The sequence below is a fragment of the Pseudopodoces humilis genome, chromosome 2 (assembly GCF_049639895.1).
Source record: "Pseudopodoces humilis isolate 2021_Gansu_Grassland_sample_001 chromosome 2, ASM4963989v1, whole genome shotgun sequence".
Classification (NCBI taxonomy): domain Eukaryota; kingdom Metazoa; phylum Chordata; class Aves; order Passeriformes; family Paridae; genus Pseudopodoces; species Pseudopodoces humilis.
The window spans coordinates 20461887-20472704 of record NC_142201.1 but is presented as its reverse complement, the minus strand read 5'-3'; the positions used below and the strand labels follow the sequence as shown (position 1 = coordinate 20472704).

Here is a 10818-nt window from a genome sequence, read left to right as displayed (position 1 = left end):
ACAAGTTTTCCCATTATGTTATTTTCCCATATGTGTTATATTTTTTTTCAAACTTAGAGTAGCAACACCTATGTGTATAGATAAACATTCTGATTCAGGTTAATCTATATATCCCAATCTTGAGAATACAAGACAATATGTCACCCTTGACAATACTTTTAATAATTCATAACCCTATATTTGGGAATATATTTTACAAAAAACATTTGAACGCAGGTGTTGCATTAAACTAATAGCTGATGAAGTTTCTGAAGTTCTGTAGATTAGCCAAATAACAAGATTTTCAGTCTATCTTAGCTTATCTTTCTGTTTCTTTCTAAAAACCTTGAGATCTGGTTCTACATGAAAAAAAAGCCCTCTTTATTTGGACAGTTCACTATGGAAAAGAAGCAACCCCAAAATAATTAACTGAAATTCAGTCCAAACATTTTTGAGGGCCCATAAGTTTGGATCTCACTGAAAACCTGCAGATATTTCTATACATTAGTCATCATTTTGCTTTTGTGCATATTCCTTATACAGTGGTACAAGCGGAGTATGCTCAGGATGTGATTTCCAGTAACAGCCACCAGTGTTCCATAAGGCCACCCAAAACAGCAACTGAGATAGATGGTGTAGAAATATTTAATACAGACTATTTCTGATAGATATATATAAACAAATATATAAATTTCAATTTAAACTTGAGATCCTTTCCTTTCTCCTCCTTACTAAGGGTTTAGATACATTTGAAAGCATTGTTTTATTACAAGTTTGTGAACTGTAGAATTTTAGACAGACTGTATTTGTGCTGGAAAGATTTTAATCTTATTTAAATATGATCATCATAAAAGTGTTGCAGGAGGACTGCCTGAAATTAAGTGTGATTATTTATTTGAAGGATACGTCACACTGGTTTAATAATTATTCATCACTGGGAAAGATCTGCCATTCTTTGGATCAGATGTGATAAAGGTACAGGTGGAACGTATTTTAACACACGTTTTTGTGTTATTGTGTAGAGTATTTGGACCATATATGTACCAGAGAAGTATAAAATAATGAGTATTTAATAACTCACCCATTAGCTCTCTCCTTACAAGAAAAATGTCAGTTAAATGGATGGGAGTAATGTATTTTAAGTAGTTTTGGAAATATGTTCAGTGTGAATGGATCCTTAACTATTATTAGCTTTCCCTAAAATTTGTATTAGTTTCAGTGAAATCTAAACTGGAAAGTCCTGGAGCAGCTCAGTGCCTCATCTGCCTCTCCAGTTGTACCCTTCCAGGCTGCTGGAATTCATCTTTCCTCCTGGAACCTCAAATAAACAAGCCATTGAGGACTCACAGCATGACTCCGCAATGAAATATTTGACTAAGGTTAGAACATCTGGGAAGAGTTTGGGGACAGCTTCAGGTCCGGAACTATGTATTTGAAACAAAATAATTGTGCTTGGCACTTTTGGTCTTGATCTAAACTTTTGCTTTCTGCCAGCTGGGTAAATTCATTCATGGCTGGGTTGCACTGTGGCGTCTGTGGTTTGCGGATGTATGTTCTTGTCCATCACTCTTCATTGACACACCCTGTATTGTCTTCTTCTCTTGGAAGATGTCTGCATAGCTAAGGGGTTTCATAGGCTTGAAAGCATTCTGAAATACAGCCTTTATTTTCATAATGTAACATTTACATGCAGTAGCTACTATTAATTGTTATTTATTCTAAACTTTTTCAGACTCTGAACCATCCATGCGACTTCCAAATTTTATCAGTTTCCTATTACGATATTTTCTAAAACTTCTTAAAATCAAGACATAATTTTTCTGATTCTCTTGGTTAGACTCTTTCCATTTTCTCAAAATCTTGTTTCCTAAAAGTGAATTATAAATTGAGAGCTTTTGAGTTATATGCCATTTTAACTATATTTTTAATGTGGTTGTAACAAACACACCAGAGACAATAATTTGGGAGGAATGTAGAAAAGAAAACAACTGATTCTAATTTTCCTTTTCCTTAACTGGGTTTTACAACACTAGAATGCATTTCCCTTTTTTTTTTCAGAGCTGTGTATCTGTATAAACATAATAGGGACATGGTTACTTATCTATTAATTGACTAGCGAATGTGATGGTTGAAAGGCACAGTCAAAATAAATACATCTATCAAATTCTAGACCCTCAAAGGCATTGAGAACAATATGAATTAGACTCTAAATCTTTTGAAGACCTAGGGAAAAATGGTATAAATAATATGATTTTAAATTAAACTAATACACGATTAACCAAAATTCAAAATTCCCTTATACTGTAAATGTATACAGTTGTATCAATAGTTTGCCAAAAGCAGACTATTTGAGAAATCATAGACTTTTGGCACCATAGAATTAATATCAGCCATTTCCCCCTATTGACCTTTGCAAGATTACTTCCATTTCACTCTAGTAAGAAAAAAAATTATTTCCCCCTACAAGTTTATCATTGTGATGAGACCATCCCATTCTGTTTGGTCATAGCTTATAGGACACCCACATCATACAAACTTCTATTGCACATGATATTTTCCACTGTTTTGCAGAAAACAAACATGAGTACATTTGTAGCAGACATTTGTCCTTGATGAAAATATACTGAACTCATCAATGAAAAGTAAACATTCATCACTGAACCAATTTATGTTAGACAGCATTTATAGTCAACAGAATGGAAGAAGCATTTGCAGGGTGGGATTTACCTCATTCCAATGACTCATATGAATCTCACTGCAGGCATCTGGAATTAGACCACATGTATCCCAACCGCAGAGTCACCAGGCTATGGTCTTCTTTGGATCAGGACCATCTGCAGAAGCAGGAAAATCTCTCTTATGACTGTAAAACTGTGAGACTTCACAACCATGAACATTTAAGAGCAGCTGCAGGGAATGAAAGCAGTGTTGCAGATAACTCATGTACACCACTGGCAATATTTTTATTCAACATCTATATCAATCATGAGTGCCCAGTGCAGCCTTGCTCATTGAAACACCTCAGGTGCTAAGCTAAAATCCAGTGAGGCAAACTAACCATGCCCAGCTTGTGATGTAAAGCCATAATTTGAATATATCTCACTGAAAGCACTTTCCTTGCTCTCATAATTCCAAGTTACAGGAACACTTCCATAATTTATCAAGCAAATATTTTTGCACACTGTTCAGCTGAACTGTCTTTATTCCAAATGTTAGACAAAACTTTCTGTTTCCTAGAACTCAGTTCTGGAAAATTTCAGATCCAAATAGTTTCAGACATAAAATATTGTTGCGGTAGGAATTGTTATTGTGTCTTAGGTGTAGAGGATATGGGAAATGGCAGCCAGCACATTGAGAGCCTACCTGAGAGAGGATTTAGAAGCTGAAAAGCACCCTCAAATTTAGTCAGTGGTCCATCATGTCTATTTACCCACACTAACCATATAAATAAATCTTCATATAATTTTTAAAGACTGATAAACACTGTGTTGTGACTGCTCAGAGAAGGCTGAAAAGTAAGATATGGCACGAGTGGTTTTTCAGTAGAAGTAAAATGATCAAAATAGTCCCTCAGGAGATGGGAGATGCTGTCCCACTAGGGAGGGTTCTATTTCTGTCTCTTCCAAGGACCACCATAGCTGCAAAACTGCAGTCTCCCAACCTAGAACATTTTTTTTTCATTTTTTCCCTCCAATGGAGAGCTATTGAACCAGTGCTAGAATGGACAGAAAGCAAACAGAACTAACCTTGTTTGTGTGGAGTGGATGAGATTAGGAACTCAAGTAGGAGCTCCAGAAACATCCTTCCAAATTATTTCATGTTCCAAGTGCCCCCCAAATGCAATATCCTTATTTTCTTCATTCTATTTAGAGATTTTGTGTAGCTTCCCACAGATACATCCATTCTGGATGACAGAAATGGCCCATAACAAAAGGCATACAGATACTGAAGGCTTCTCCAACATTTATTTATTTTCATTATAGTCCCAAAATTAAATAATTTCAAAAAGTTCAAGATAACTTTTTAGTACATAGGGACTTACTGCTAATGAAGCACTGGTACCAGATGTAAGTTGAAAATTTGGGGTTTTTCTTCTTCTAAGGAAAAAGGGGTCAGGAGCAAAAGAATCTTTGTTTTAAACTCAGCTCCTTTTATTGAAGGCTGCATGGGCCTTTTCAAATTAAAATACACCAAATTTTTTTTTGTTCTACTTTTGAAAAAAGGTATGAATACTATAATTTAATATTAATTAAAAATACAATATTTATTTTAATCTATCTTATAGTTTTACCCTTAGATATTTCCCCACAGATCAGTATATCCTTGTGTAAGAGCCAGTCATTCAAGTGTGCATGCCTTTCTCAGGTTAATTATACTGGCATTTGATACATACATGGATCTTTCTCTCTTTAGGGATTCTAAGTAGTTTCTAAGGGTGCTGCCAATTATATCTACAAGGAGCTCCAAGCCTAACTAACCAGAACTTATCTGACACTTGGGAACTGGAAAAAAAAATAGCTTTACTTAAATGGATGTTAGTATATGCCTGAAGAGGTACAAAATTCTTTTAATATATACTTTTTATATATTAATTTTCAGGTTTACAGCTGATGTCTTAATTATCCCCAGTTACCAATGGACTTAATAGGAGCAAACTTAGTCCAAAATTCCTAACTGACAGAGCCACAAATTAGAGGAAAGTATGGAATTCAGTTCAGAAATTTCTGATATATTCATAAGACTTAGTGCTTATGTTAAGTTAATGTAATTATGTTAGATATTTCTTTGGCAATTTTAAGTTTCTTACCTTTTTGAGAGAGATCAGATGGAACATGGTAATTTCTTGAATTCTCTATTCACATGGTAATTTGGATTTATAACTGCAGATCTGGGCACTGCTGAGTGAAATTCCCCTCACAACTTTAAAAGGAACTGGTTGCAAGCTAATATGCTGATTGCCATGGAATCTCTGCAAGATTTGAAAACCAGCCCATTATTTTGGTTGCTTATGCAGCTTAGAATATGTGGTTAAAGTGAAGTAGTTAAAACAGTGTCTCCATAAGTTTACAAAACATAAATGTCCTTTTACTTTTGGTAAGTGCCACCTCCATATTCATGTATGCAAGGACTCGTGTTAACCCACAAAGGCATCAGATGTAAAGCCACAACAGCACCACAATTATGGAAAAGAAACTTCAATAAATATATTATTGTTACATAAACTTTTATCTCCTCCTGCCATATACTAAACTGCTGTGGTCATAGACATATTTTATTTCATCAGCTGATCCCATTTCTTAAGACTGAATTCCTGAAAAATTCTTTTTTTCAAGTGAGCATATACAAGACCTAGGTAGCTAAACTACAAAACCATATGAAATCAAAAGACAGCTGACACATTAATGATTTCTTCATCTTTAATGAGGAATAAGTATATCCTGGGTTCAAGTCCAATTTTCAAAATGTGTAATGATTTTTTTGTGAATCCTCAGTGAGCTCAACACAAAAAATGAAGGATAAAATAAAACATAAAATGGCTAAAAGAAATGGTGTCACAGTGTAATAAATAAACAGAAACAATTTACTTAGACATAAAACTTTCTTTTCCAACAAACTATAAATTCTAACTTAATGCTCCCATTGCCTTTTTCTAATGACAAAATCTATTTCAAAACATTTCAGTATATTAAAATATTTGCTCATTGTATTAAAACACCCTTTCTGTTTTACAAGCCAATTTAACAATCTTCAAACTAATAGCAAATGTGTGAATTTATTATGCTACTTTTTGAACCTATTTTATTTTCCTAGAAATATATTTTTCCATATGGAAAAGATGACAGTTATAGTAGTTACCAATAATTTTTACTGTTTTTTGATTTTTCCTGGAATTTTTATTTTTTTAAAATCAGTAGGAAAATCTTAAATTATTTTTTGAACTTGAATATAATATATATTTTTAATTTATAGAATATCCTTATCAGACAAACATCCTCAATGCAGTCAAAAAGAATGTGTTATAAATGATGCTTGGAATTGTCAAGGGAACAAGTTTTTATTTTAAGAATATATGGTAGTGCTTAAACTTTTTTTTTTTCTCACCAGCAGACAAGGAGCAGGGGAGCATATTTCTCATTTTAAGCTTCAAAGAGACTTCTAAAAGTTGCTGTCTTTGAAGCACTCCCTCCACATCCTTCCCCATATTGGTCTCCAATCCAGAATAAAAAAACATTCCTCTCCTGATGTTGGACCACTTTCTTCTAGGACTTTCATAACGTTCCTGTAAACATATTACATAAAGTACCAGACAAATCCCTTGTAGATGGTTTCCATGAGCCCAAGACACTAACTTTCACTGCATCTTAAAACTTATCTACAAAGCTCTGGTCTCAGCTACTACTTCACAAAACAACAAGCAACATGAGACTCTTTAAAGAGTGGCAGAAAATCTTTTTTTCTAGCTACTTTTTAAGGCTGATGATATATTTTTCCAGTTTATTGACATTAAAAGAGTTAAAACTAATCAAGTTTCCTCTGCCTCTGAACATTTGTTCCCAACTTTCTGATTTATTTAGTCAACTATTTTTGGTTCTAAAATTTTGGTAAGTAGCCATTAATCTGGTTTCAATTGTGTGTCCCAAAGTGACAGCAGTTGGGAAATCAGTCATTTCTGTGATGTGTCTGTGCCCCATGAGGGAATCATGACCTCACTGTGTCTATTTGCATGGGCCTCTTCCACATTCTGTGGCAGCTCAGATCACTCAGATGTCTTGAGCTCTATGCCCAACCCCCAAGCCCAAAGTAGGAAGATGATACACAGCACTTTCAGTTTAGTTTTTCATCAGAGGTAGCTTATGACAAAACAGACCATCTTCTATACGAAAAAAAAAATGGTGTTGATTTTGTGATTTATCCTTCTGTCTAACATATTCTGTTTTTAACTATTACAACAAACACTTTCATTTAAGGAGACCATGACTGCCTTCTAGAAAACTAAGATTTCCGTCAGTTTTTATATAATAAAACCAGTTTTCAAGTATTTTTAAAAATTTATCTTGAATGAAAATGTGACAAGTTTTTGAATGTTTTAGGTGCAACAAAGAACAGATTTTCCTGAGAGCATTTCCTCACCTTCTTCCCATTCATCCCAAAAGCACTTTAAAAATATAACAAACCTATTTTGAAATCTGTACAAAGGCAACCAGTAAACTTATTGAAGATGTTGCCACTGTGCATGCTGATGAAATTTCTGATTTACACTGATATTTCAAATACTGTGAAGAACAAACGAGTTTTAGGGAAAAATTTCCATGTCTAACCTTAGAGATCTTAGCTTTTGGGAGGCACTATTTATACACAGAGAATTAGTGTGACTGACTGATGAGATATCGTCATATAAGGAAGTTTCTCCAAACATTTGGAATTACAGGCAGAATCACAGAATTATAGCTACAATATTGGAAAAGCCATATGCACTAGTGATGCTCAGAGTAGGAAAGCTACACCATCAGCCAGAAGGAAAATAACTTCTACCTAAGGACTAACACAATTTGCACCATTTCTAAATGAGCAACAGTTACATCAACAACAACAAAAAAATTAATCTTGAGTTAACAACAGTAGAAACTAAGGAATAACATTTCATGGAAAACTGATTTGGAAAAATCCTGTCTCAGACTAACAGAACAGAGTTATGATATTTAACAGATGTATTGTCGTATTAGCTTAAATTCTAACAGTAAGTTTTATTATCCTTACTACATACACAAGTATTTATTTTCATTTTTATTATGAATTTTCATGGCTTAAGACAACTTATTAGAAAAATCTTGATTTCGGGCTTGTTTCAGAACTACTGTATCAGCTCTAGCTATTTCTTTATATCTAGAGTTGTGTTCACTAAATCAGTTGTGGAGGTGGAACTACACCACTAAATCTGGCTTTGTGGTTTATCTCAGCAACCTCCCCATGATCTCAGAAGTCACTTAAAGCCTTACTCTGCTATTTTTCCAGATTTAGATGTGCAAAATCCTCAGGTGTCTAAATAGTTTACTTTATGGGACACCATAAGCTGCACACCAGCTCTCTTGACCACTTCAGACAAAAAACATTGTAAACCCTGCCCAAATCCTATTGACATTTTTATCTGCCATCCTTTTAGCTCTGCCTAAATGTCTATAACATTTGTCCAAGCCTTGCAGATAAAGGACAGTGCAAACACATAGACAAGAGCAACAGATATAAGACAAATCTAGAGTTTTTTGAATTAAAATTTAATAAATTAAATCAAAGCATTTATGAAACTAGAAAGGAAGAGAAAAGCTAAATTGGTTGCTAAGAACAAGGTAGACATACTGGTCCAGTAAGGCCAGATTCTAGCAAAGGGGAACCGAAGGGCTGAGGGAAGCATGTGAGGAAAGTCAGGAGAGACGTTTAGCTATTAAGATTTCATATATAAACCAACAAGTTCTTGGAAATCATGAGGATAAAAGGCCATAAGGTATGAAATATTTCAACTTGTGAGTTAGTCTTGCTGCATTTACCATGGAGATTTTCAATTTTCTTTGGAAGAACTTGATTCCAAAAGATATTCCCAGTGTAAATAGCATCCCTGGAGCATCTGTGAATGTCCTTATCAAAATGGCTTGAAACTTCACTAGATTCCTCTGCTTGCATTCTTCATCACATTTTCCTGTTTAATGAGCCTTGAATTCTAAAGAAATGCAAAAATGCTTTTGGAGGATATGGAAAAGTGTTTACAAGCTTCCTCATGAACTAGAAAATCTGTATGATTTTCCCTTTGCAAGCAGGACTTCAAGCTACATGTGGTTGATAGCACCTAAAGGTAAACGTACATCTGGCACTCACCACAGGCATCTAGGGGTTTCTAATTGCTATCTGTCCTCAGTGTTTCCCAGAACAATGTCTTGTGGGCATCATGCTGCAGAGAAGTTGTTGGAAGCAGAGAGCAGCTGTACACTCAGAGCACTTCTGCGAGACTGAGTTTTGAGAATTTCAATATAAACACAATATTTTGTTCAGGAGAAACAGAAAAAGGTGTTCATGGGTGAACACGGGGGAGACCTGCAGCAAGCAAGTATTAATGAGCATCTTGCATGCCTAAGGCTGCCCAGCTGTCCATGGCAAGCCAAACAGATATTGTGCATGACTCTCTGCCCTGGGAATATTGTTCTAGATAAGAGGAATGGGATGAAAACAGAGTTGATTAAATGAACTTTAGCTGTCTAATTTATGAAACTCACAATGAAGACATTTTTGAGTCCCCATATATCCAATTTTTAGCTTTTCTCAGGTAATCTAATATACAGTGTACAAGACAAATGCTAAGTGTGTTAGTCTCTCTGCTTTATTTTTTGCTATGAAGGAATATATAGGTTCTTCTAATTCACATAACACTCCAAGTAAACAATATCTTATTTATCAACAGGTCCTCTTCTCTTCTAGGGTTTAGTTATATTAATCCATAGCCTGCAGAAGAATTAAATGTAGCCAGTGCACCAAAGCAAGGCACCCTGGTTGGTTTCCACCATCAGTACAAGAGCTTGAGAATTTCCTCTCCCTTCCTTCTTCAGCTTCTCAGTAAATTTAATAGTCCCTTCTGCCCTACACTAGGTAGGAGAAACAGTGATAGTAAGAATGTGCATCCCATCCACACTTATGTGACAATCAGAAACAAGTCACCATGTCACAAGCAGCTGAAAAGCCACCACAACTTTATCATAAGTGGCAGGAGCCATTGCAGTCCAATCAACCCTGACTGCCCTTAAAGCAGCTCTATGACAATCCAAGCTCCATTTCTGCTGCCCTACAGGATGTGTGCCTTAGTTTGTCCCATTTCTTACCTTATGTGTATTTAAAGCATCACACTACACACATTAGGAAGTCTCCAGAGTTAGAAAACATTCAAATGTCAGGAGTGAGGAAGGATTTCAGTCACTGCCCTTAAGCCTACTTACCTAAAGGGTGGAGATTTGTCACTGCTTCTAAAGAACCAACACATGCTTTACATCCAGCAATCAGTCGTATTCTTTTTCCTTGGAGTTCCTTTCAGCTGGCATGAAATACTATTTTAAATGATTCTGCTGTTGTGCTTATTGTATTTTAAGACTTCTTTTAAGATATTCAGAAGAAAAACTACAACAGACTAGAGGCTGAAAAGATATAAGGTAAATCTGACAAATCAGATTTAATCAACATCCAGATTTTTCTTCAAAATAATTAATGCCATCAGGCAACTAGTGAATATTTCTGTTGAACAAGGTACGTTAAACAAAATTTTCAGCCTGAAATTTGGAAACAAAATTTCTTGTCCTTTCTTTTCAAGATGACTAGGATAATTAATCTACCTAAAATTAAACTGGCTATATAATAATTCCTTTTTAGTCCATCTTTATAACCTTTTTAAGCCATGGGCAGATTTCACACACATTTAACATTAAGCTGATATCTCAAGCACAATAAAATTCCTAAAGACTAAGGAAATCAACAGCTTGATGAGGGTGTGAAAAGTAGTGTGATTAATTGTGTTGAGACTGACGGAGAAGTGAGGGAGTTCAGCCACTTTCAGATAAGCAATCAGTAATGATTAACCTGCCAATTAGCCCTGCATTCACTGAGCAGATGCACCACCACAGCTGATTCTTGCTCAATGAAAGTGTTAGGGAGACTTGAGAAGGCACAAGGTGTATTGCAAAGCAGAAGAGACATTGAGCTCAACCCCACTGCAAACTTTGTTTTCTTAGTATAGTGCTTGTAAATATATTGCTTATGAGACTGGTCTCAAAGAGCAAAGCTAAGAGAACAAAAACTAAAACAATA

At 35.1% G+C, this 10818-nt stretch overlaps 1 long non-coding RNA gene across 1 annotated transcript; it reads right to left on the bottom strand.

The window, feature by feature from the left end:
• Nucleotides 1–827: 827 nt before the first annotated feature.
• Nucleotides 828–10481, bottom strand: LOC148184800 (uncharacterized). Its single transcript, XR_015771945.1, has 4 exons — nucleotides 9957–10481; nucleotides 4787–4948; nucleotides 2707–2813; nucleotides 828–1846 (listed from the first exon to the last, which is right to left on the bottom strand). It is a non-coding gene; the product is annotated as an uncharacterized LOC148184800 (long non-coding RNA).
• Nucleotides 10482–10818: the final 337 nt, after the last annotated feature.